Genomic DNA, 24,734 nt, shown 5'->3' with positions numbered 1-24,734 from the left:
CACAGCAGCAATAGGAAACTAACACTCTCTCTCTCAGATAGCTCTGGATGCCACTGTCTCCAGGCTGACTTGATCCCAGCCACCCTTGCCCCTTCCTCCCTTGCTCCTTCGCAGCAGACGTTTGCTGAGGACCTCCTTTGTGCCAGCTCCGTGATGGACCTGAACACTGGACACAGGGACCACCTCCACATTTATGAAGCTGACACTCTGACAAGAAATTCTGACTTGAAACCAATAACTACAAATGTGATGAAATCTACAGAGATCTATGTTTCCCTCGGCTGTCTCCACAGCCCTGCAGTAGAGGTGGGCCTGGGCACAGACCACCCCTTGGGGCATGTAAGGAAGCGTGCCCGGCATGCCTCCCGAAACGTCTAGGGGCAGCGGGGATAAGCCATCTGCTTCTAGGCAGCCCCTTCCCTCCTGGGTCCCTCACTGCCTGCTATTTCCTCAGTGGAAAAGAACCTAAGCTGGAAACGGGTTCTCTCAGATTTTTTTTTTTTTCTTTTAGCCTTTAAAGGAAATAGAGTTAGCCCTCCATATTGAAGGGTTCTGCATCTGTGGATTCAACCAACTATGAATTGAAAATATTCTTTTTAAAAAACCAATAAAAAACAATACAATAATAATACAAATAAAAATACAGTACAACAACTGTTTACACAGCATTTACATTGTTTTAGGTATTACAAGCAACCTAGAAATGTTTTAAAAATATGGGAGAACATGCATAGGTTATATGCAAATACTACACCATTTTATATACGGGACTTGAACATCTGTGGATCTTGGTATCTGTGGGGGTCCTGGAACCACTCCCTGACAAGGATGCTGAGGGATGACTGTCTCTGCTGCTAGTCACAGTCAGAACAGTGGAATGGGAAACAGAAAAGCACGTTTTTTGACCCAGACCTTAAAACTGCCAGCGAGCTGAGCTCCCCAAAGAACAGGGCCAGGCCTTGCACGAATATGCTGGTCCTTACTGGGTGACGTGGCTCTGACCTCATCAGGCACAGAAGTTTTAAGGGTGATGCCAACACTAAACACAGCATCCAGCATGTAGCAGACATCAAAAAAAGCATATAAAATTATTTATTATTGCCTCTGCAAGGCACTTATAGCAAACTTTAACCTAAAGCAGAAATTTGCTACATAATTCTTATTTAGATGTAAAGTTTAGAAAATGCAAATGAAATCAGTATACAGACTGTAAAGAAATATTAACTCTTAAAATTTATTTTTAAAAGCTTATTCCTTTTAATAGCACTGAAGAGCAGACATGATAAAAATGCATATTTCTGCCCCAGGAGTAATCAACTCCATTTTGCTTATTTAAGTGGTTCTCTGAAATTGATGTCTTAGGCTCTGAAACTTCAAGGAAGACTCCTAATGTTTGGCCACAGTCATAACCCACTAAAATATTATTTTAATTTCTTTAGGAAAAAATTATTTCACAGACCTTTAGTTAAAGAATTGGAATTGCATAACGTAGGAGAAAGGTGGTTGCAGTGAGTTACAAATGTCCTTCCAGTACCGGAAGCATCATTATTCGGAGGATGATGACATTTTAATCCCCACCTCTCCGGATTAAACAAACAAGAGAACAGAAGCTTGGTTTTCAGATGGGAGAGACGTTCATTAGCAGTTAGGAAAAAGTGCCTGGCAGTAAAGGTTACTTAGAAAAGCTGTAAAATCACTTTGCCCAGAGGTCTTTAAAAAGAAACAAATGCATCTGTTCATGTCAGTTTTGATGTAACCATGCCTAGAAGCAGTGGCAGAAAGGAGAGATGCCTTGAGCTTCCATTTTCACCATGGGGCTTTCTTTTAAGTCACAGCCAAGCAGACAACACAAAAGCACAGCCTCCCAACAACATCACAGCTCACAGACGTCCCACCACTGGCTGAAGCTGGGCCCCTTAGCACCACAGAAACTGTCAGATCAGCCCACAAGAGGTCTTAGCACTGAGCATTGCTGCAGTAAAGCAGTGAATAAACTAACAACTTTGACACTCTAACCATAGGTTTCTTCTACCCTGTCATTGATCAGACAAAAGAAGGTGCACTAAGATTTTTCTACATCCCTGGGCAAGTGAGCTCAGCCATGCCCTTTCAGACCAGAGGTTTTTGAGGCCAGAGTCAGGCTACCCCAGTGCAGCACCCAATACAAATGGAGAAAGCTATTCTCCAATGCCAGCCAAAAACACAGTCCACAAAGCTTCTAAAGTTTTAGTCCATGATGCCTGCAAATTTAAATTTGTGACTTACTTGCTGCTGGTGGAATTCATTCCAATGTCCAGAATAATCTGCTGAAGCAGCATTTACAAAAGCAAGCCATGGCCATTCACCATCGTTCAGCAGGCGGCCAGCCTGGGTGGGACTGCAGACAGGGACTTGTGGCATGGGGGATGGAGACTTCACTGGCTGCATTCGTTCATGTCACCAGCCCTCTACAGAATAACGAGCCTTGTGTTTCAGGGCAAAGATGCCAACCTTGCTAAGACTGCCTCTCTGAAGTTAGGAACCGTAACAGAGTTCCTGCTAAGCAACCAGGCAAGCAATCCCCAACTTTTCCACTCATTGGTAATGACGCAAAGTGCACCAAGAATGTGCAAATGTGTTTCAAAATATAATCCAGGTTCAGCTCTGTGCCTGAGAAAGCAGATTCCTTAAGAAATACAGGGAGAGAGGGAAAGAGAATTAACACGTCTCGAACACCTGCTGTATGCCCAGCACTCTGCTGGACCTCTTACGTCATTTACTTCCTTCAACACTAGTAAGCCTAGGAAGAGCTTAAGGCAAGTATCATTCTTCCCTATTCCATGAAATCTCGAGATAGTATAACCCACAAATACAGCAAATGAAGGATACAGAAGACAGAAGTTAAACACTGGACTTCACAAAGGTAAAAAGTGGCAGAATCAGGAAATATAGCCCATGCTTCCTTTCAATACCCTCACTCATTAGGCTCCCCTGCCCCCTATTTCATTATATTTATCCCCAAAATAGAACCAAGATGAGGAGGCAACGTCCCAGCTGCAGCAGCTCTGGGTTGGAACTCTAGTCCTGCCTTTTTCAACCTATGTGCCATTGAAAAGGTCATTTAAACTCCTAGCCCCAGTTTCTTTATGTGCAAAATGTGGATATAGGTGAAACCTACGTGTACTATGGTGAGGGGAAAATATATGTCAAAGTGTTTCATACTTATAAATTCAAACATGAGACAGTATTATCACAAAACCATTGAAGGACCCAAGCCATCCATGTCCCACCAGCTCCTCTACGCTGTGGACTTTCAGAGTACGAGAGAAAGCTGGACTCTAGCACATTCTTAAGAAGAGTAGATGGGTACCTGCCTTCCATCAACTCCAGGAGTAACAAAAAGGAGCAGAAATCCACTTTTCATATTTGTATGGTCTCATACACTGCTCTACTGCGGAAGCCTGGGAAACACTCCCTAAGAACTTTCAGATGATGGTGACCATAGTAGTTGATCTCCAAAGATGGCCCCAAGGACCCAAACCTCCCGTATTCATGCCCTGGGGTAGTCTCCGCCCACAGCGAAAACAGGCTGGCCTGTGGCTTGCTGTAGCCTGCAGAACAAAGCAGATGTGACACACTGACAGTTCAAGGACTAAACCTGGAGAAGGTCTAGAGGCTTCTACTTTTGCCCTGAGCCACCAGGGAAGAAGTTCTGGCAGAAAGACCATGTAGACAGATGATATGGAGAGAGACAGAGACCCAGACTTCCAGCCATCCCCACTGAAGCACCAGACATGTGAGTGAGCCATCCTGGATACGACAGCCCAACTGAGCACCCAGAAGACTGCAGTCCCAGCCAACACCATGTGAGGCAGAGCCACTCAGCTGAGTCCAATCAACTCGCAGTCTGGGGATTGTCTGTTTTGCAGAAATACATGACAGTAACAAGGAAGAGGAAGAGGGGAAGGAAGAAGACAGCTGTCATCATCTGAACCTTTAGAATATGAATCACCTTTCACATACATCATCTAACGTAATCTTCCCTACAATAGGTTGAGATGAGCATTAGGACACCAATTTACAGGAGTTTGGATAAAGTTAAATAAGTTATCCAAGATCACAATTTGAAACCCAGCTGTGACTCTGTGACTACAAAAAAACCATCCTCTCAACACCTTTGTTATGTCTTGTATAAAGTATATCACAGAATTACTGGTCTCTGATAAAGTGTTGGAGAACTGGGTTGAACAAAAAAGGGTGTTGCCAATTAATAAAACATTTATTTTAAATAATATAAATGGAAGCATGTGCTACAGTGAAAATAGCTTTCAACGAGGAGCCTGAAACTTCTATTTGACTTCTGATCTCATTACTAGCTGTGTAAAATTGAACAAGCAATTTGTCTACAAAAAAGTTCCCTTCTACAAAAAATGAAAATAAAATGTCTTCTTAGATTTTTGTGGTTGTTATGGGGTCAAAATAAAATATTGGATATAAAGGACTCGGGAAGGGAAGGGAACGGAAGAGAAGGGAGGGATGGGGGAAGGGAGAGAGGGAGGAAGGAAGGAAGAAAGAAAGAAGGAAAGAAGGAAAGGAAGGGAAGAAAAGGAAGAAAGAAGAAAAAAAGTCCTGTAGAAATGTGAAGAATTGTTGAGTTAACTTGAGAGTTCACCACTTCATAGTTATCACATAAGTTTTCAGTTCCAAATTATTTGTACTTTCCTGTCTCCTTCCTGGGTAGATGTTCATATAAATACTGTTTTGTTTCCAGAGCTTTGGGACACATCAGTTTCTAAAAATGCAAAATAAAATAAACTCAAAGACAACTAATTGATACATCACTTCTTTATTAATATTTTTGGAGGCAATACCAGGAAAAGCAGAAACCCTCTGGTTTCTAGTAAATAGTTACATTTCCCCATCCTGTTGATTCACTGATTTACATTAGTTTCCTTAGGGTGGGGGGAGGGAGGTGTGAGTGATGGCTTCAGGGAACGTGTATACAGTTCTGATGTGTACAGAGGTTTCCCAGTGAGATGGGACACAAGGAATGAGGTACAAAAATAGATTATGGCTGCTCTGTTAAATAAAACACAGATGTCTCATAAAGAGAAACTCTGCCCCTTGGGTGTACAGTGACAGCTCCTCTGAAGCCATTCCTTAGAACTGCCGTCCTCACCCTCTGGGCCACAGACTGGTCCTGGTACATGGCCTATTAGGAGCTGTGCCGTACAGCAGGAGGTGAGAAGCAAGTGAGCGAAGCTTCATCTGTATTTGCAGCCACTCCCTACTGCTTGTGTCACCACATAAGCTCTGCCTCATGGCAGATCAGCGGAGGCATTAGGTTCTCATAGGAGCTCAAGCAACCTGACTGCAAACTGCCCATGCGAGGCATCTAGGTTGCGTGCTCCTTATGAGAATCTAATGCCTGATGATCTGAGGTGGAGCTGAGGTGGTGACGCTAGGGCTGGGGAGCAGCTGCAAATACAGATTAGCATTAGCAGAGAGGTTTGACTGCACAATAAATGCAATGTGTTAGAATCGTCCTGAAACCATCCCCCCAACCCTGTTCCATGGAAAATGTGTCTTCCATGAAACCAGTCCCTGGTGGCAAAAAGATTGGAGACAACTGCCTTAGCATCCTTATTGCAGCTTTTATTCTGTTTTGGAAACCAAATGGTAGTCTCACCAATTTATATAACATTCTCTCATTGTAAGTAAAATACAGGATTAGTATAAAATGGTAAGTATATAAAGCTTAAATTATAGAATTAAAAACAAGACTTCTATTAATGAACAAATTATGTGCCAACTCCTGAGTATGAACCAACAGGTAAGTCAGTAAAGAACATGCTTTCTCTTAAATATTTAAAATTATATTCTTCCAAAGGCTCCAAAGCATATATATATATGTATATATATAGAGAGAGGAAATGAATGAACTATTGGGGTTCCTATTTCAAAGTGGAAGGAACAATGGCTACATTAAAACTAAATAAAGCAATCTGCTTAATATAGTAAGTAAAAATTTTAAATAAACCAAGGATAAAGTTGGAAATTTGATCTATTTAATTTTGATTATGTGACTTATTGAGGGGATAAAGATACTAATCTTATGTGAATATAATATGTAAAATACATGTATATGCTTATAGTTATGTGACACAGTCTCAGATGTTCACTGAACAAATGGGAACCTTACTCACTCTTCTGAACCTAATTATAAAAAATACAAACTATGAGTAAGCACCTAGATAAACTCTTCATTTCAATTAATAACCCCATTAAGAAAACTTGTGATGCCAAAATAACAACCACTGTAGTGATTATGGTTGATTTGATATGTCTTTGTTCCAATCTTACTAAAATGCTATTATAATTGTTTTATTATCAATATTAATAATATATTGTTCATGTTTGTATTTTTAATCAAATAACATTTATGGAACTCTTAAAAATCTTCAATCTACATGTAAAAAGGCAGGGTCAATATTCTCACAAGCATATTCGATTTGTAGTTTTAAAAAAGACAAATGTAAAACAGCTTGAGTGTATCATAACTAATCAGAAAACGAACGTGACCTCATGAACTGGTAGAGACATATCATTATCTCACATTCATTGGTTATCATCCTACAATGAATGGAAGAAAAGCATATTCTATGGTTTAAAACAAAGCAAACTTCCTGTTTCAATCCAGCACACTAGAGGCCATTTACTAACATCACTGTGCTCAGGTAAGTGTCTCCTTCTAAGCTGTGCCCTCAGCCTCTGTGCCTTCTCTCTTAGATTCATGTAGTAATAGAAGACCATTTAATCCTGGCCACCAAACAATAACAATGTCTAGACAACTAGGCTGGATACATCCTAATGGTTCCCATCTTACCCTCCACAGACGTTAGTCTATAAGATCTACGGAGCACACATCATCACTACTCACAAAAGGAAAGGAAGGATTTTGCAATTTTCCAGTGAACTTATCCAAAGCAGACAATCAAAGAATTCAGGCATCAGCACGAACTTTTTCAGCCTGAAGTAGTCAACATACTCAAGGACATCGCTATGTCTATGTAGCAGAATTTAGTAATAAGATACCAGTGGGCAAAAATCTGTCGAGCAAGAGCACAGGGAAACATAACTCAAGGCCATGTGAAGTGCAAATAAGCAATATAACTAAGAATAAAAAGGATTCAGATACTTCATGGAATTGCAAACAACAAAGAGAAAAATATTCAGAAATATTCACAGTAATGACCACAACTGCTTTGTACCATTTGCAAGCTCCCAACATGTGAACAGAATTGTAACAGGTGTAGGAATGGAAAGAAGTAAATATACAGAATAAATGAGTTATTAATTAAGCAGCTAAATGCATCTATATTCATAACTATGTAAGAAAACTAAGAAGCTTATGATAACTAACTACACTGAACAATTCTAGAGAAAAAGCAGTACAGCTTTTTATTTTATACTACTGCTTTATTCCTCTGCTTATTTTGTAAAGATTAAGAACATTTCTCAAAAACAGAAAATAATCATGGAAAAAGAAAAATTATTATTCTGTGTAATCTTGCATGAGTGGCTGAAAGGCCAGATGCTTAACTTCATGCACATAGGCAATGGAGAATATGAAGATTGTTAACAAAGCTGTAGGCCTGTCCTTGGAGACCAGACAGACAAATGACAGGACCCAACATCTTGTGCTGAAATCTCTCCATCTCTGGGAACGAGTAAGTAAACTCGAGAGAGCTGGCAGCAACATCTGTGTGACCTTCATTCCATGCCACTGTCCTTTCTGATAAAGCTCCTTCTGATGAGGAAAACTGGCAAAAGTGCACTTGGGTCAAAGAACCAGATTCCCAACAGTCAAGTGCAGAGTCTCTTTTCTGCGTTGCAGACACTACCTTGGCATATACAGCCCACATCCCAGAGCAGGGAGCCCTAATGACTGCAGAGTCACCGCAGGCACTGTTACTTATACCTGACATGTTGCTTGAACTAGCTGGGTTGTATTTTAAGTGCATTTTATTGAGAAAGCACTTTAACTACAGAGCACCTGCCAAAAAAGATACATGCCAGCAGACAGCCCAGTCTTGTTGGGTTTGAAGTACATTTAGAGTACCTCACTGTTTTTGACTGCCACGTAGAAGTAGTTCAGAAATCTGTAGAGAGTTTGTTACATGAGGCTCCTAAAAGAATCTCAAAAGTCTGAGCCATTCTTGATTCTTCCATCTGGGCAACTCTTTTGCATCTGGTCCTTCATAGGAGAGTGGGGGTCCTTGTACTCTAATAGCTCATGGAACCTACCCCTTCCTTCTGATTCTCATGCCATGCCCCCCAATCCAGGCCTTCATCACGTCCTGCTGGACAGAGGCAGAGGCCCCTAATAGCTCCCTGCTCCTTGCTCAAATCCACCCCGGGCACCATTTTTATATTCATGTCCCTAACACCACCTACCCAGTATCACCTCTGACTTCCAGTCAATCAAAAGCTTCTAACAGCATTTCCCAAAATAGGTTCCACAAACTACCCTACCAAGATATGCCATTAAAAAGAGATTCAGCAATAAAAATTATTTTGAGAAACTCTTAGAAACTAACAATATAGATTTTCATATTAAAGTCTCTGAGAACGCCTACAGGAGAGAAATTCTTTCTTATCTTTCTCTCAACTTTTCTCACTTTTTCAACCACAGGGACTTCTGTTGACTAACACTTCTCCAACATCCAGTAGAACTAGTGTTCTAAAAAGACACATGTTGGGAATTGCTAACCCAGAGGTTCAAGTCCAAATTCCTCAGTGTGCATGTGATGACCCATATTAAGGGGTCCCTGATATTACTGCTCCACCTTCAGCCCCTACCATCACTTGCAGGGCTGCTCATGGCCCTACCTGAGCTCAAGCCCTCCACTGACCAGCTCACTCTCTCTCCCGTGTCTAAGTCCCACTGGGGTCAGTTCATGTTCTCCCTCCCCCAGGAGGCCTATCCCAACCCTACCAGCCCCGTCCATCACTTAATTTTCCAAGCTCCTGTTCTACTGATTCTTTTTTTTTTTTTTTTTTTTTTTTTTTTTTTGAGACAGAGTCTCACTTTGTTGCCCAGGCTACAGTGAGTGCCGTGGCATCAGCCTAGCTCACAGCAACCTCAGACTCCTGGGCTTAAGCGATCCTACTGCCTCAGCCTCCCGAGTAGCTGGGACTACAGGCATGAGCCACCATGCCCGGCTAATTTTTTTTTGTATATATATTTTTAGTTGGCCAGATAATTTCTTTCTATTTTTGGTAGAGACGGGGTCTCACTCTTGCTCAGGCTGGTCTCGAACTCCTGACCTCGAGCGATCCACCCGCCTCGGCCTCCCAGAGCTAGGATTACAGGCGTGAGCCACCGCGCCCGGCCTGATTCTTTTTTCTATTTCACCAAGCTCCACATCCAGTATTTTTTGGTATCTTGTAAGTTTGTGTCCTCTTTCTCCACCTAAATTGTAAGTTCCTTGAAGGCATTTGTATTTTATAATGAATTTTATAACTAACATAACTAATTACATTTTATAACTAATTATTATGAATTCACAAAACCTAGGATAAGATCTTGTGCAGTGCAAGTGTTAAACAAACATCATCTTTTAAAGAAAATAAGGTGGGTTTCTTCTCTATGTCAGTGTAGGAAGAGGAAGTCCATGTTAAAATGATGAAATTCTCAGAATAACAGTAATTTAGCAGAGTGGGAGAGAGATGTCCACAAAGCAGCATCATGATTCTAAGATTTCTACAAAATCATCACCAGTGTCAAAATGTTTACCAAGAAACCACAGATACAAGGTCATGTACACCAAACCCTGAAATGAATTGTACAATGAAAACAAGGATGTATTCCCTGAATCTGATCTAAGGTTGTCACAATGACTCACAGGGGGAGAAGAAAAAGAGGGACAGGCCTTTTGGGATATGTTAAATCCCAAATCAGATAATTTGGCTAATTATTAATACAGTAAATTTCCAAGTTTCCTTGCTTTCTTCCTGCCCTCTATTCAACAAGTATTTATTAAACACTTGCTAGGCATCAGGCACTGAGAAAAAAAGACAACTGGAAATGTCTTGGGGAAAACTAGGGTAAACTACGAGGTACAGAGAAACAAAGGTTTCTACCTTCTGAAAGTCCAAGTAAAATGAAACAACAATTTTTTTTTTTTTTTTTTTTAAGAGAGACAGCGGTTCACTCTATCACCCAGGCTGGAGGGCAGTGATGTGACCCCATAGCTCACCGCACTACAGTCTCAAACTTCTGGGCTCAAGCGATCCCCCTGCCTCAGCCTCCAGAGTTGCTGGGAACAGGTGTGAGCCACCTCACCCAGAAATTTTAAAAAGTATATTAATGCAAAAAAGAGGAGGCTGCCTAAAAGAAGTCATATCCTAAAAGCTGTCAAAAGTAGTAAATGAGCAGAACCCATGTGATATCAAATTTATGCATTTCTTTTATGTCTTTTGCCAACTAAACACTTTCTGTTGCTAAATGTTCAATATTAGAATAAGGGACATTGGTGGCACTCATCCTTCTAAGTCCAGCAGTAGATACCTAATAACAATCTGTTGAGTAAACCAATTAATGAACAAATGAATGAAAGAAGGCAGGAAATGAGGCCCTCTGCCTGTGCACAGAAATACTATGTTTAGCTGGAAATTCTTTGGTGCTGTAATTCCTCTACACTGGAACACAGTGGATGGGTTGTAAAGATCAATCTATGCCTTCTTGAATTAATATATGTTTCTCTTTAAAATATCATTGTTAAAAACTAAAATTCATATGCAAAACAAAATATCTAGATAGCTCTATGTGATTCCCTTTCCTGTTATGGTAATTTAGACAAATTTAAGATTCCTACAATAAAAGCACCACTCCAGAATTTTGCATAGATTGTCCATTTTATACACTCTCAATAGGAAAAAATGGAGAGATTGACAGATGAGTTTGGACACCTGTCACTTGAGAGGAAATAGGAAGAACTGCACTGCAATATTAGAATTTTAACAAGTTTAGGATAAAAAACAAAAAAAGAAAAGAAAAAGAAGTGACTGAGGAAAAACAAAGGAGAACAATGGTCTGGGAGAGGTCAGGTTGACCCACATTCACATCAGGTGAACTGTGTGTTGTACACTGAATTTGACTGCAGTGCCAGTTGGCTGGAGTAGTTTATTTCACTTTACTTACAATGCTACACTATTTGGCACATGTGCCTGTGCATGTGTGTGAAACTTGGTATGAATTAAGTTAGAAAAAATGTTAGTAGTTTCGATCTGATGTAATAGAAAAAAATAAATCAGAAAAATTACTGATGATAACGTGGTCATTAGACAAACGAAGAGCCTTCCAAGGGAGGTAAGATATTTTCCCTGGAGACATTTGCAATGAAAATGAACAAAGAACTGAGAAAGAGAAAAGGATAAATTCCTTAGAGTGGCTGCTTTAAAAAAGCCCAATCTTTCCTCTCTCTCATTTCTATAATGCAGTGAACAGAATGTAAAGGATCAAGAGACTACTGAACCCAAATACAACACTGGATCCCATAGTTATTAAAGAAATCCCACTCAAGATTTCCAAACAATTCAAAGTACCAGCAAAAATCACCTGGGGTTAGGCTTATCTGGTAGGATAACTCTCTCCTTTGCAACCCATAATACTTTATTTAATAACACCAGGATGACACTTAAGTGTACCTTATTATATCTCTATAATGGAGAAAATATCTATTTCACAGGTATCAATACTGCTGTTTTTGAAAAGGTCCAAAGATAAAATTATAGTATGTATCTGACACACACCAGGGCTTACCAAGTGATAGGTATACTTATTATCATGATGCTCCTTATCATTAATTTCTTATTATATAACCCCTCCCCTCTTCCAGCTTAAAAGCTGAGAAGAAGAGTATGTTTTTCATCTTTGCATCCCTTACAACCCAAACACAATGCCTTCCATAGGCATTTGATGAATTTAATGTTAACGGAAACTTTCTAGGCTCACCTTATAAACTAAACTAGTTTATCTCATACTGACCTGTTTGCACCTCAAGAATAGGGATCATCTCCCATATTTGTGGAGGGCTCCCTCTGAAAGTAGCTGCCATTTCTTTAAACTATAACTTCCCTATTGATGGTTGCTCTGTGTGGGGTACAGGGAGGAGGTTAATGTGAAAGAGGCCATCTTATCTAGTCCTAAGTGATATAAAAATAATATTAAAAGACCATAGCTGCTAGTATCTGTTGATTTTCTTGTGTGTGAGGCACTGTCCTAAGCCCTTAACATGTTATATTTTACTTTTAACATCTTATCAATGCACATAATATTTTTTCTATTTTATACATAAAGAAATATATCAGAGAGACTAATAACCTGGCCATCAATAGTACATGACAGAATTAATAGTAAATGACAGAATCAGGCTTTGGGCCCAGGTCTACATGACTCGCAAATTGAATTCATAACTATCTGCTACATAACATGTGGTCTTACCAACCCTGAGTTCACAAAACCTACAGCTATTTAGAGGCCTAGAGTTCTAGTTTCAGCACTGCCGTAGTTTTTACCTAAAGCAGTGCCATCACTTATGTGAACACCTTCCAACACAATATAAAACGATTGGCTTCGCGCCCTTCCTCTAAATCCTTCCCACCTGCTAGAGTACCTGGAAATCTAGGTATTGGCAACCTCCTTAAAGCACGTTGTAGGTTATGTTAATGTCAACTAATAAGAAACAGCTATGCTCCCTGAGGTCAGTAATTCACAGGGACTATTTATTTAAGCCATTGCCACCTACTGTCTGAGCTGAAGGGACATGTGAGCTTACTAGGAGAAAGGATGTAAGAGCATAATATCCAGGAAGCAATTCCAGTCAGAGGCAGAAGCCCTCCACAGCAGTCCTGTACTACTTCACTGCAGCAAGGAAGTCTCCTTTAAACCACACCTACAGGTACCCAAAAGGACAAAACTATTAGATATTTCAGCTAAGCGTGAATTGGCACAGCTCCCCATAAAAAGCATGGAAGCTTGTTCTCTAAAAATGCAACTATTTAGTGAATGGATGAATAAATAATGGGGCCCTATATTAAGGGGTAACGAGGAAGACTGAGAACCCTGGGCCAGAATAACACTAGCTGTCAGTGCAGTGTTCACCCCCCTCCAAGTGGCTCATGTTAAATAGTACAATCTGAGGAGTACACCTAAGCTGGCATCAGCCCCACCGCTCTCTCAACTTCACTGCAAAACCTGAAGCTGCTGAAGTCCCCAGTGAGAAGAGGGCTCACCCGCTCAACTACGCCCAATCTAATTTCCCAAATAGATACACATGTTTTGTATTATGTGCTTTTCATTGACAGGTAATCAACTTAGAGACATAGGTCAGCTCTAAACTAAAATGCTATATGCCAAATACAGAGTAATAAGCTTAAGTGAACAAACTCTCCAGCAAAAAAGAGCCCTACACATCTAAAAGTTGCCACCAAGCCTCATAATATTAAACAATAAAAAGCTCCCCTGGGCATCTCCAGCCTTCCTCATAACCAACTTTGCCCTATGATTACCTTCTTGGCTTATTTGTTAATGTTAGGAACAGGTGTAATGGGCAGCACTAACCACAAGAAAAGGGTGGGGGACAAAAAGGAGGAGGCCAATGAGCATTTAGAACCTAACCCACAACCGCAGGAACTTGCAGGTAGGGACTTTTCCCAGCCAGGAGCATGTGCAGAAACTAGGAGCTCAAGTCCAAAGGTGACCTTTCTCCAATAACATACATTAGCATAGTAAAAATCACACCCACCATCACCATGACAATTTACACCCTTCAAAAAATCAACCCTGACATCCTCTCAGTCATCATACCCAAAGCCTGGCCCTTGCCATACTAATCTCCCTGTGATATACTACCCTGCTTGCAAAACTTCTTTGAATAAAACTTTCAAAGTGATAAACAAGAAGATTAACATATCTAAAATGCCAACCAAAATTTATAACTATCAGTGTGCATTATAAAAATCATTTCTGGAGGGAAGTCACCAATCATATTCACAACTGAGAAGTCAGAAGGGCTGCTCTCCCCATTCAGGAAGCCTAGAAAAGAAGCAAATCTACATGAAGGCCTTCTGTACATCCTCCCTATAAATTATAAAAAAGAAAGAAATAGCCATTTATCCACATGAGATATGCCTGGTTTTCAAAGTGATCATTTCAAAAATGATCAAAACCTTGATTGTCTTCATTACAGCTCAGACAAGGGACACAAACTCATTTTTTTTATACTCTAAGTACAGAAAATTGCTTCATTTCTCAAGTAAATATATGCTAGAAACTTGTGGATATCTCAAGAATGCTTTGTAGCTAAAGAAAGTAACATCATTGCCTACTCATTTTGCTTAATTTGCTAGTCTCCCAGAAACTTTGTGCTAACACTTTCATCCCATTTTAGATCCTCGGATAAGGCAACAGTTCAGAGCCCTGGAAAGCCTCCACCTCCAGCAGTTCACTGAAGGGATGGAGTTTCTTCCCAGGCTGCCTTCCTGGTAATATACACGTTACATGTATTTCAGTTATGTTCTCCAAGTTACATTCCAGTAACTAAGCTTCCTAAGCTTCTTATGAACTGTTTATTCTGTGTTTTAAAGCTCTATCAGCTGTTGGGATGATTTGCAAGATTCTTTTTCTTTTTGGTTAAGCAGGATTGGTGAGCATTACTGGGCGTTTTGGTGGAATCCTTGCGATTTAAAATTCCTGCTGCTGAGATTAAAGGAGATAATGTCTGTGAAAGCCTTTTGTAAACTGTAAAGTCCTAGTCAAATGTAGTGTGCTGTTATAACATTACCCATCATAGCAATAACCACAATCCTCCTGTAATGTGGGCTTTAAAATGCTGATAACCATTTGGGTCTTGTCTTTGTTCCCACCCCAGGGCCTCCACTGGTGCCCAACATATGGGAGCCCCTCAAGGAAGTTTTGTTTGGAGGAATAAACAAGTGATTCAAAAACATCACTTGGTTTTCCAAAGTAATGTCCACAGACAAAAAGAAGCTGAGCATGACAATAATGAAAATACTCTGCCAAATATAATAGGGTTCTGGGGGGAAAAGGCTATAGAACAAAGTTCTTCTAAAGATAATTTCTTTGATTATGAAATCTGGTCCTTTGTAGTTAGTACTAAGGGAGGAGAGAGGGGACAGACTGGCACAGGAATTTATGTTAGTCCAGAAAATCCGTATTAATCCAGGATGGCTTAGGTAAGGAGGCTGCCATCCCAGAAAGGGAAAGTGGTGCTGTAGTTTGAGGGGGTTAAAATGAAAAGCACAAAATAGGTAAGGGTTACCCCAATAAAGAGGATTATAAGCACAGACTTTTTACAACTGGACTGTCTTTCTAAGGATGGAAATGATCAACTCCATGCCTGAGGAGGGAGGAAGCATGGAGTAGGAAAAGAAGTGACCAAGGAAGCAGTACCAATATGAAATTACTTATTTCTGGAAAACATTTGTGTGAGCATTTGCAGAAACAGTTCTAGTTACTAGAGAGGTGGTCTATTTTAGGTACCTATATATGGGAGACGGGTGTACCAGGAGGTGTTAGTGGCTAGCAACAGCAGCCTCATTCATGAGGCTCAACAGAAGCCTCAAGGTTGAAAAGAGAAATTCCAGGGTGGCTGCCTGTTACTCAGCAGGAAAGCAAAGGCTGACTTGCTGGCTCTGTACTTAACCTGAAATGACAATATCTTGACAGCCCCTTTTCTCTAAGGGGGTAGGGTGGGGCCTAGAGGAGGGAAGGAGGACAGGCCCCCCAGGAGGTCTAGGTCTGCAGGACGCAGCGGCAGGGAGGGCCCTGCACCAGCACCCCGCTCAGCTCCAGAAAATATCGTATTTCTGCCCATCAATCAGCATTAAGCCAGTTTAGGGGGCTGAGCTTTCAGCACAGGCAGTTGCCAGTAGCAACAGGGCACACGCTCCTGGTGAGTGGGACAGGAGGTGGCAGCGAAGGAGGGGCCGCCTCAGCGAGAGGCCCGGGGCTGGGCCACACGAGCGAGCTTTGTGGGGTGCGGCCAGTGGTCGTGCGAGGTGCGGGCGGGCGCGCCCCGCTGGGGCCAGGCCAGAGAGCGGCCCAGGCCACTGACCCTGCGGGGGTGGAAGGGGAGTTCCCGGTGGCACAGCAGTGCCCAGGCCAACCTCAGCAGCCTCCTGGCCCCCTTGGAGGCGCCGAACTCCTTTGGCCCCTAAACACTGGGGTCAAGGCCAAGGGACAGGAGAGGCGCTGGCCCCGCGCTCGGGTGGGCCGCAGCACTCAAGATGCACCCCCTCCCCTGCCGCGCCTCCACGCCCCCACCCTTTAGGAGTCCCTGGAGAATGCCAACGCGGAAGAGCGTCTGCACGTGTGCGTGTTTTCATTTGGGCTCCACCACCAAGCGAGGCCCCACAGGTGGAGGGGCGGCGTGTGTGAGCGCGCTGTGCGGCGCCGGGGCTGCGGGGGCGCGGGGCGGGGGCTGCGCGCACCCTCCCGCCTCAGGTGTCCCGGCGCCGGCTTTCAGGAAAGACAGAGCCCTTGTCGTTGCGCCACCTCCCAAAACTTCTCCCCCTGCCGTTGGGCTCTGGTAAGGGGGGAAAGGCAGGCCAACCGTGAGGGAGGGCGATAGAGGGCAGAGATGGACTGGGGAGACAGAGGGAGGCGCGGAAGCACACAGTCTGCGGGGACTAGTGGGGGCCCGAGAGCGAGGGGCCGGGGCCGGCGGGGAGCGGCGTTGTTTCCTTACCTGGCCTGCGATGGAGCATTCTGCTGCTGGCCCGGCCGGGGTGGGCGCCGCCCCCCAGGGGCAGACCCTGCAGTGCCGTCACTTCGGGGGCAGCAAGGCGCCGGCTGCAGAGCCCGGAGTTGACAAACTTGCCATGTCCGGAGCGCGGAGGTAGCCTGGGCCACGCGCGTCCCGCAGCCCGGGCACCTCGCGCTCCTCCGCTTTGTTGTGTTCCGCCGCCGGTCCCCCCGCGCCTGCCACCCGGTGTCCCCGTGCCCTCTCAGCCACGGGATGTTTCACTTGCGCTCAGAGAGGCCCCTCGGGTGGGCTGTGCCGCTTTCCTCCCGCAGGCGCGCGTTAAAGAGCCGCCCCGGAGCGCCGGGCGGGCTGCTCGGCGTGCGCTCCTACGAGCGGCTCAGACCCGCGGATTCCGCCCCCCGCCTTCCCCCCTCCCCGCCCCTCCGCGGCCCCCCCCCGTCAGAAGCTGCTTAGGATCGGCGCTGTCAAATCCAGCCCATCTGCTGCAATCATAATCAGTCTCAACCGAACGGTTCTGACAAATCTCCGCCCGGAGCCGGAGTTGGAGAAGCCGGAGGGTGAGGGGCGGGGAGGGGCCGGGAGGCGGGGGTGAGGGGACGAAGGGGACCCGGCGCCCGGAGAGGGGCCCGGAGGCGTCTATTGTCTGCCCCTAACAGAGGAACTGAAAGGGGAAGCAAGGACCCAGAAGGGGAAATAGTGCTTTCATTTCCCAGTTCCTAGTAAGGAAAAAAAATCCGTTCCAGGAGGCCCCTGGCTCCCTCCCCACCCCCACCCTCGCCCCCACCTCAGCTCTGCCTGGGTGGAACGAATTTGTGCTAATGAACTACAAACAGGTCCCTTAATCTTATCATGGGGCTGGCCCAGAGACTGGCACAGATAGCTGAAGTATTATAATTGGCAGGTAAGAGCCAGAACTAACAGCCATTTGTCTGGAGTCAGAAGTTGGTTCCCAAGAAGGTTTGGGAGTGAAGCTTAGGGAGGGCGAAGGGGCGTGTAATTGGCCAAGCAGCCTGGCCTTTTGCCTCCTGTTGGCATTTGGGGAGATAAAAGGAAATCTGCTTTGGGCAAGAAAATGCTGAACTCAGTTTAGTCCCATTTGGAGTTTAAAGAATTCTCATAAATTTTTGTCCATTTTTCTCGTGAAAATGCTATTTTCAAAAAATGCCATTTTATTAGAAAATTACTTCTAAAATTGATATTTTTCCAAACCGAATTAGCTGCTTCTGCAGATGAAGTGAGGTGCTCCTTTATTAATATACTTTGAACTATTTCGAAGTGCTTCTTTAATATAACCACATGTATTTGTACTCACAAGGATTATCTCAAAAATTGGGGTGTTTTGAAGTATAATAAAAATAACAGTAGTGCTAAAGGCGCATAAGTCTTAAAGCATGAAAGAACACAACCAAGGGAATTATGCCTAGTTTTGTACATTCTTCTCAAATGCTAGGAAATGTTCAATTACCTTGAATGACAGTATTTGTTGGGGAAATAATTTGTTGGATAAACAAATCACCAGTGGGAAAGTTGAAAATTTTTAAGCCACTTATTCTGATAGGCATAAAAGCTAGGCAAAAATAAATATACTTTACTGTGAAAATTGAACAGAGTTTTAAATTAGTGCTCAAATCATTCTTTTCTTTATGCTGTACTTGAGAAATGTGTGCAAGCCACATTAAGCACCCACTTATCTAGGCAGAGACTCTGTCTTCCACCTATTTTATAGCCCAGTGGTGCTTACAACTCTATGGGCACTCTGTGAATACTGATGGTTTGAAGTTTTGATTTACAAGTCAGAATTAAAATGGTATACATTACAGCGAGTCTATAGGTGAGGTAAAGTGGGGTTCAAGTGTTACTTTCCCCAGTAAGTAAATAATGTTAACATAAGTCAAGGATGATTACTGGTCAGATTTTAAAATATTTTCATAAATATCTAAAACTTTAGCATTTTTCACAGTTAATTTGTTTAATGTTTAATTTGTCAGTATTAAATACTTTTGCTAAGATTGATTAACATGGTGTCAAGAAATAAATATTTTAAAAAGGATCCTCTCCACCAGAATGAGGTATTATGCTGGTGACTGACTTAATTAACAGTGTCCAGGAAACTAGTGTTGTCCAGGAAGAGAAGAGTTGGGCTGAGAGTCAGCCACTGGGCTTCAGACCATCCTGCACAAGAAATTTATAAGTTCTGCTGTATTATCTCCCATGATGGTGGTTTGAATTGCTTCATAGCTAAGTGATAGCCTAAACTGACTGCCCACCTCCAGTTTATCAAGTCCTTGGTTCTAACTTCAAATATATCCTGTCCAGTTTTCTTAATTGCTTATTGAGCAATTACTATCTGTTAGTGCTGGAATATATGAGTGAAAAAACAGACAAAAATGTTTGACCTTGTGGAACAAGGTTTGTAGGGGAAGACAGACGTTAGTTAGAAAAGAATACCTAAGTAAATTATAGTCTCAATTAGAAGGTAACCAGCGCAATGGAGAAAAACAAAGTTTGGCTTCAGTGGTATAAAAGTTTAAATAGAGTGCTCAGTGAAGCCCTCACTGAGAATGCTAAGGAGCTGAGGGAGCAGGCATGCCACGAGAATGTCTGGGAAGATTGTCCCAAGAAGTGGGAAGAGCAGGTGCAAGTGGCCCTTAGGTATGAGTGTACCTGGCAAGGTCTAGGAACATTAATGGGGCCACAGGGATGGAACATACTGAGGGGAGAGGGCTAATGAGGGTGGCTTGGAAGACAAATCACTGAGTGGGACCTAACAGGCCAATTTAAGGACCAGGGTTTCCCTCCAAGTTATAGGGGAGGACATAAACAGAGGCAGTGACATGATCATCTGACTTTTGTTTAATGGATCACTCCAGCTGCCATGTTGAGAATCAATAACAGGAGCAAAGAAGGAAGCAGGAAAATCTGTTATTAGAACATTGCAAGAATCTGGGTGAGACATGATGGCTTAGACGGGCCATAGCAAGAAAGATAATGAGAATTGGTGGCAATCTGGGATTGTTTTGAATTTAGAGCCAACATTATTTGCTCAGGATGGGTGGTTTGAGAGAAAGGAAGGAGTAAAGAATAACTGCAAGCATTTGGCCTTACCAACTGGAAGAATGCAGTTGCTGTTAATTGAAATGAGGAAGACTATGGGTGGAGCAAATTTTGGTGGAAAAATCAGGAGTTCAGTTTTGGATGTGTTAAGATTGGGATGCCTAGTAAGTTAAATTTTTAAAATAGTTAATTTATGTAAGGCTTTTAGAATGGTTCCCAGCTTTTGATAAGCACCTTACAAATGTTTGTGGTGGTGGAGCTTATGTTAGTGGGGTTTGTGTTGGTGGTTATTGTTAATATTTGCCAACCAAATGTTAAAGAGACAATCAGATATTCAACTGTAGCATTCAGAGAACAAACCCAAGGTGGAAATGTAAGTTTGGGAGTTGTATACACTGTAGATGGTTAAATTAAGTCCATCAGCTCAGTAGGGCATCAGGGCTATGCGTACAGTTAAAGGAGATGTTTGAGTATTGAATCCCAAGACACTCCAACTTTAAACAGTTAATAAGATGAATAATAACCAGCAAAGGAGACCAACCAGAGGGAGATAGCAGACCTTGATAGTGTTGCCCCTCCAGGAACCTAGTAAAGACAATATTTCAAGAAGAGGGGGAGGGATCCTGCTCGTCATAATTCTCCTAATACAGTTGTCTCTATAGAAAACCCAAAAGGGCATATAGGGAAACTATGAGAGAGTTTATCAGGCTTACTGAATAACTTACTTTTCTATTGTCTGTTTACAGCACAACACTCATGGTATCCCAGGACATTGCTAAGGATCAGACACATGGCAGGTCTCCCATGTGTACTGAATCAAGTAACAAATCAATGAAAGGATTAAATGCTTTGTGCTGCAGAGCATTTCATGGATGTTGTTGCAGGGGTCTCCTGTTATTAATTTGAGAAATACTAGTGTAGGATAAGATTTCTGTGAGAAAATGGACCTGGAAAACATTATGTGTTTCCTTTTTATTAAGCATTGTCAGTAGACAAGAGACTACTAGCCCAGACAATCAAGCTGCCTATAGAACATTTTCTCAGACCATGTTCAATAAAATTAAAATTAGTGACAACGCTATAACTCATATATGGAAAGTTAAAAAACAACTCTGTATGAAATCTTACAACTTAAGACAACAATCCAATCAAATAAGCAAAATATTGAAACACTCATTACCAAAGAAGATACAAAAATGGCACATAAGTGCATGAAAAGATGCTCAATAGCATTAGTCACTGGATAAATACAATTATTAATAAAATCACAATGAGATTTACTCATACCCACTAGAATTGACAAAATTTACAGGATTGACAATATGAAGTGTTTGCAAGGATGTAGAGCAACTGAAATTCTCATACATTACAGGTGGGACTGTAGAATGGTACAGCAAATTGGGAAAACCAATTGGTAGTTTCTTGTAAAATTAAACACTTAAAAGGTGATCCAGGAATCCCACTTTTAGGTATTTACCCAAAAGAAGTAAAAAACATGTGTTGACCTAAAGACTAACACATAAATATTTATAGCAGCTTTATTCATAATATCCCCAAACTGGAAACAACTCAAATTTTCATCAACTGGTAAACAGATAAATCACCTATAGTATATCCATCTATACCATAAAATACTACTCAGCATTAAAAAGGAATCACCTGTTGATGGAGTAAACCACATGCATGGGTCTCAAAAGCATTATCCTTAGTGGAAGAATGTCTCATTTTGTGACTGGTTTTGTTTGATTCCATTTGATTCTTAAACACTCTAGAAACGGCCAGGCCCAGTGGCTCATGCCTGTAATCCTAGCACTTTGGGAGGCTGAGGTGGGAGGATTGCTTGAGGCCAGTAGTTCTAGACCAGCCTGAGCAAAAGCAAAACCCCCATCTCTACAAAAAATAGAAAAATAAGCCAGATGTGGTGGTGTGCGCCTGTAATTGATCAAAAAAAGGGTCACCAGTAGATGCTGAAGCCATTACTTATGTAAAAGTAGCATATTCAAACAACAAATATCACTTCCTGATTTTTAATTACAAAGGGAAAAAAGCTATCTTATACAAGAGAGCGGTCACCTAACATATTCCTCATTATGTGGTGCTATGTGAAAAGTACATAGCATCACCTATGAAATATTTTTGCAAAAAACAAAAAACCTGTGTCTAAGCAATGCCTTGCCATAATTTCCAGCTTATTGGAAATAAAATGGAGAAACAGATAAATGACACTACAAGGGAACCATGAGGCATAAGCAGAATATGGAATGTTCTAGAGCTCTTTAAAAGGTCAGTATCTATGGGTGTAAAAAGTACAGGACTATGATAGATTAAAAGAGACATACCTAAATGCAACTAATGGGATTGGGTCTCTGTGCAAACTAAACAGCTATAAAAGACATTTTGGGAACAATTAGAGAAATTTAAATAATGCTGGCCTTGAATTCATTTTGCTTGGGGTAAAAATGATATTATGGCTATAAAGGAAGTGATCCTTATTTTTATAAGACACATGCTGAAATACTTAGGGTGGAACTGTCATGGTGTCTACCATTCACTTTGGAAAAAACATGAAGCAAAAATGTTAACATTTGTTGATGTTAAGTTGTGAGTAGACATGTATTTTATTATCTTGATCTTAATTTTTCTGTGTATTTGAAATTTTTCTTAATAAAAATTGAAAAAATATATACTTAAAAAATCCATGAATCAGTAATAATTATAAGAGAATTAGAAAAATTCAGGATTTGATGTCTTAAAAATATCAAAAATTGTAAGATTAAAGTAAAGCAGTACATAGAGGGAAATTAATTTTAGTGCATATTCTATAAATGAATAAAAATAGAACATTTTCAAAGCATCCAACCACAAAAACAAAACACATAGAATAAAAGAAATAAAGATAAAATCAAAGATTAGTAGAATAGAATACAAATCATTAATATAGGATCAATAAAACAAAACCTGATTAGATCAATTGAAAACAGTGAAGACAAATTAATAAGCTTAGGAATGAAAAAGGCTACACAACTAAGGATATGATAGAGATTTTAAAAATAGGACTGCTTCACTATGAGCGACATTATCGGTCTTTAAATTTATTACCATAAAGTGATTAATGTACAAATTAAAGAAGCCTCTAATCAAACTCAATAATCCACAGATTCTTAAACAATTAAATAGAGTCAATCAATAGTTTAAAAAAAATTTACCCCTGTATAACTATAGGTCAAATTTTTAAACCTCTTCATTGGGATAAAATTCACATAAAATTCACCCATGTAAAGAGTTCATTTGTTTTTAGCATATGCACAATTATGCAACTATCACCGTCCTCTAAGTTTAGAACAATTTCATGACCCCAAAAAGAAACCCACAGTACCTATTAGCAGTCATTCCTCATTTTCCAGCCAGAGGCAGCCAAAAATCTATTATACTTTCTGTCTCTATAGAACAACAGTCCCCAACCTTTTTGGCACGAGGAACTGGTTTCATGGAAGACAATTTTTCCACAGATGTTGGGGGGGGTGGGGCGCAGATGGTTTCTGGATGATTCATGCGCATTATATTTATGGTGCAAACCTCTCTGCTAATAATAATCTGTATTTGCAGCTACTCCCCAGCCCTAGCATCACCGCCTCAGCTCCACCTCAGATCGTCAGGCATTAGATTCTTATAAGGAGCACACAATCTAGATACCTCGCATGTGCAGTTTCCAGTAGTGATCACGCTCCTATGAAAATCTAATGCTGCCACTGATCTTGTAGGAGGCAGAGCTCAGGCAGTGATGCCAGCGATGGGGAGGGGCTGTAAATACAAATGAAGCTTTGCTTGCTTGCCCACCGCTGACCTCCTGCTGTGTGGCCTGGTTCCTAACAGGCCATGGACTGGTACCAGTCTGCGGCCTAGGGCTTGGGGACCACAGCTGTAGAATTTGCCTTATCTGGACACTTCATGTAAATGAAATGATACAATGTGTGGCCTCTTGTGTCTGGCTTCTTTCACTTAGCATGAATAATGTTTTCAATGTTTGTCCTTGTTGTAGCATGCATTGGTACTTCATTCCTTGTTGCCAAATAATATTCCATTGTATGCACATACCACATTTTCTTTATCCATTCATCAGTTAATGGGTATTTGAGTTGTTTTTATTCTTTGGCTATTATAAATAATGCTACTATAAACATTCATGTACAAGTTTTTGTGTGGACATAGGTTTTCATTTCTCTTGGGCAGAAGAAATACCTAAGCAATGCAATTGCCGAGTCCTATAGTAACTGTAATGTTTATCATTTTGAGGAACTGCCAAGATATTTTCCAAAGCAGCTACACCATTTTTCATTTCCACCAGCAGTGTATGAGGGTTCCACTTTCTCCACAGCCTCTCCAACACTATTATCTTTCTTTGATTATAGCCATCCTAGAGAATGTGAAGTGCTATCTTGTGATTTTTATTTGCATTTTCCTGATGGCTAACCACGTTCAGTATCTTTTCATGTGCGTATTGGTCATTTGTGTGTATCTTTGGAGAAATATCTTTTCAACTCCTTTGTCCATTTTTAAATTGGGTTATTTGTCTTTTTGTTGTTGAGTCATGGGCTCAGATATTTTTGAAGGCAATCTTTACAAAACCTGAAAAAGATACAAAAACTCGAATAATCTACATCTCACAGAAAGTTGCAGACAATAAAAAAAAAAGGGGTAGGAGGAAAAAGAAGGAAGCAGGGAGAGGGAGAAAAAAGGAAGGGAGAGGAAGAGGAAAGACTTTTATGAGGATAGAATGACTCTGATACCAAAAGTAAATATAGACCAGATGGGTGGAAAATTAATGAGGCTCTCAAAAATTCTTAATAAAACTGAATCCATCAATGTGGAAAATTATAATAGCAATAATAATGTAATAATAAAATGGCA

The 24,734-nt window shown here is 41.4% G+C and overlaps 1 protein-coding gene across 8 annotated transcripts in view; it reads right to left on the bottom strand.

Annotated features, from left to right (window-relative positions):
* The window catches only part of NCKAP5 (NCK associated protein 5), a 768,565-nt gene that overhangs the window by 518,371 nt on the left and 225,460 nt on the right, over window positions 1-24,734 (bottom strand). The window contains exon 1 of one of the 8 annotated variants that reach the window (XM_045560322.1): window positions 16,755-17,148. The exons of the other annotated variants lie outside the window; for them this stretch is intronic. The gene's annotated coding sequence lies outside the window, so the exon portion shown is untranslated. Of the gene's footprint in view, window positions 1-16,754; window positions 17,149-24,734 lie in introns of those variants that run through there. 8 annotated transcript variants of the gene reach the window in all.

The sequence above is a fragment of the Lemur catta genome, chromosome 8 (assembly GCF_020740605.2).
Source record: "Lemur catta isolate mLemCat1 chromosome 8, mLemCat1.pri, whole genome shotgun sequence".
NCBI lineage: Eukaryota > Metazoa > Chordata > Mammalia > Primates > Lemuridae > Lemur > Lemur catta.
Note: the sequence above shows the minus strand (reverse complement) of the source record. Positions and strands in the feature narration are given on the sequence as shown.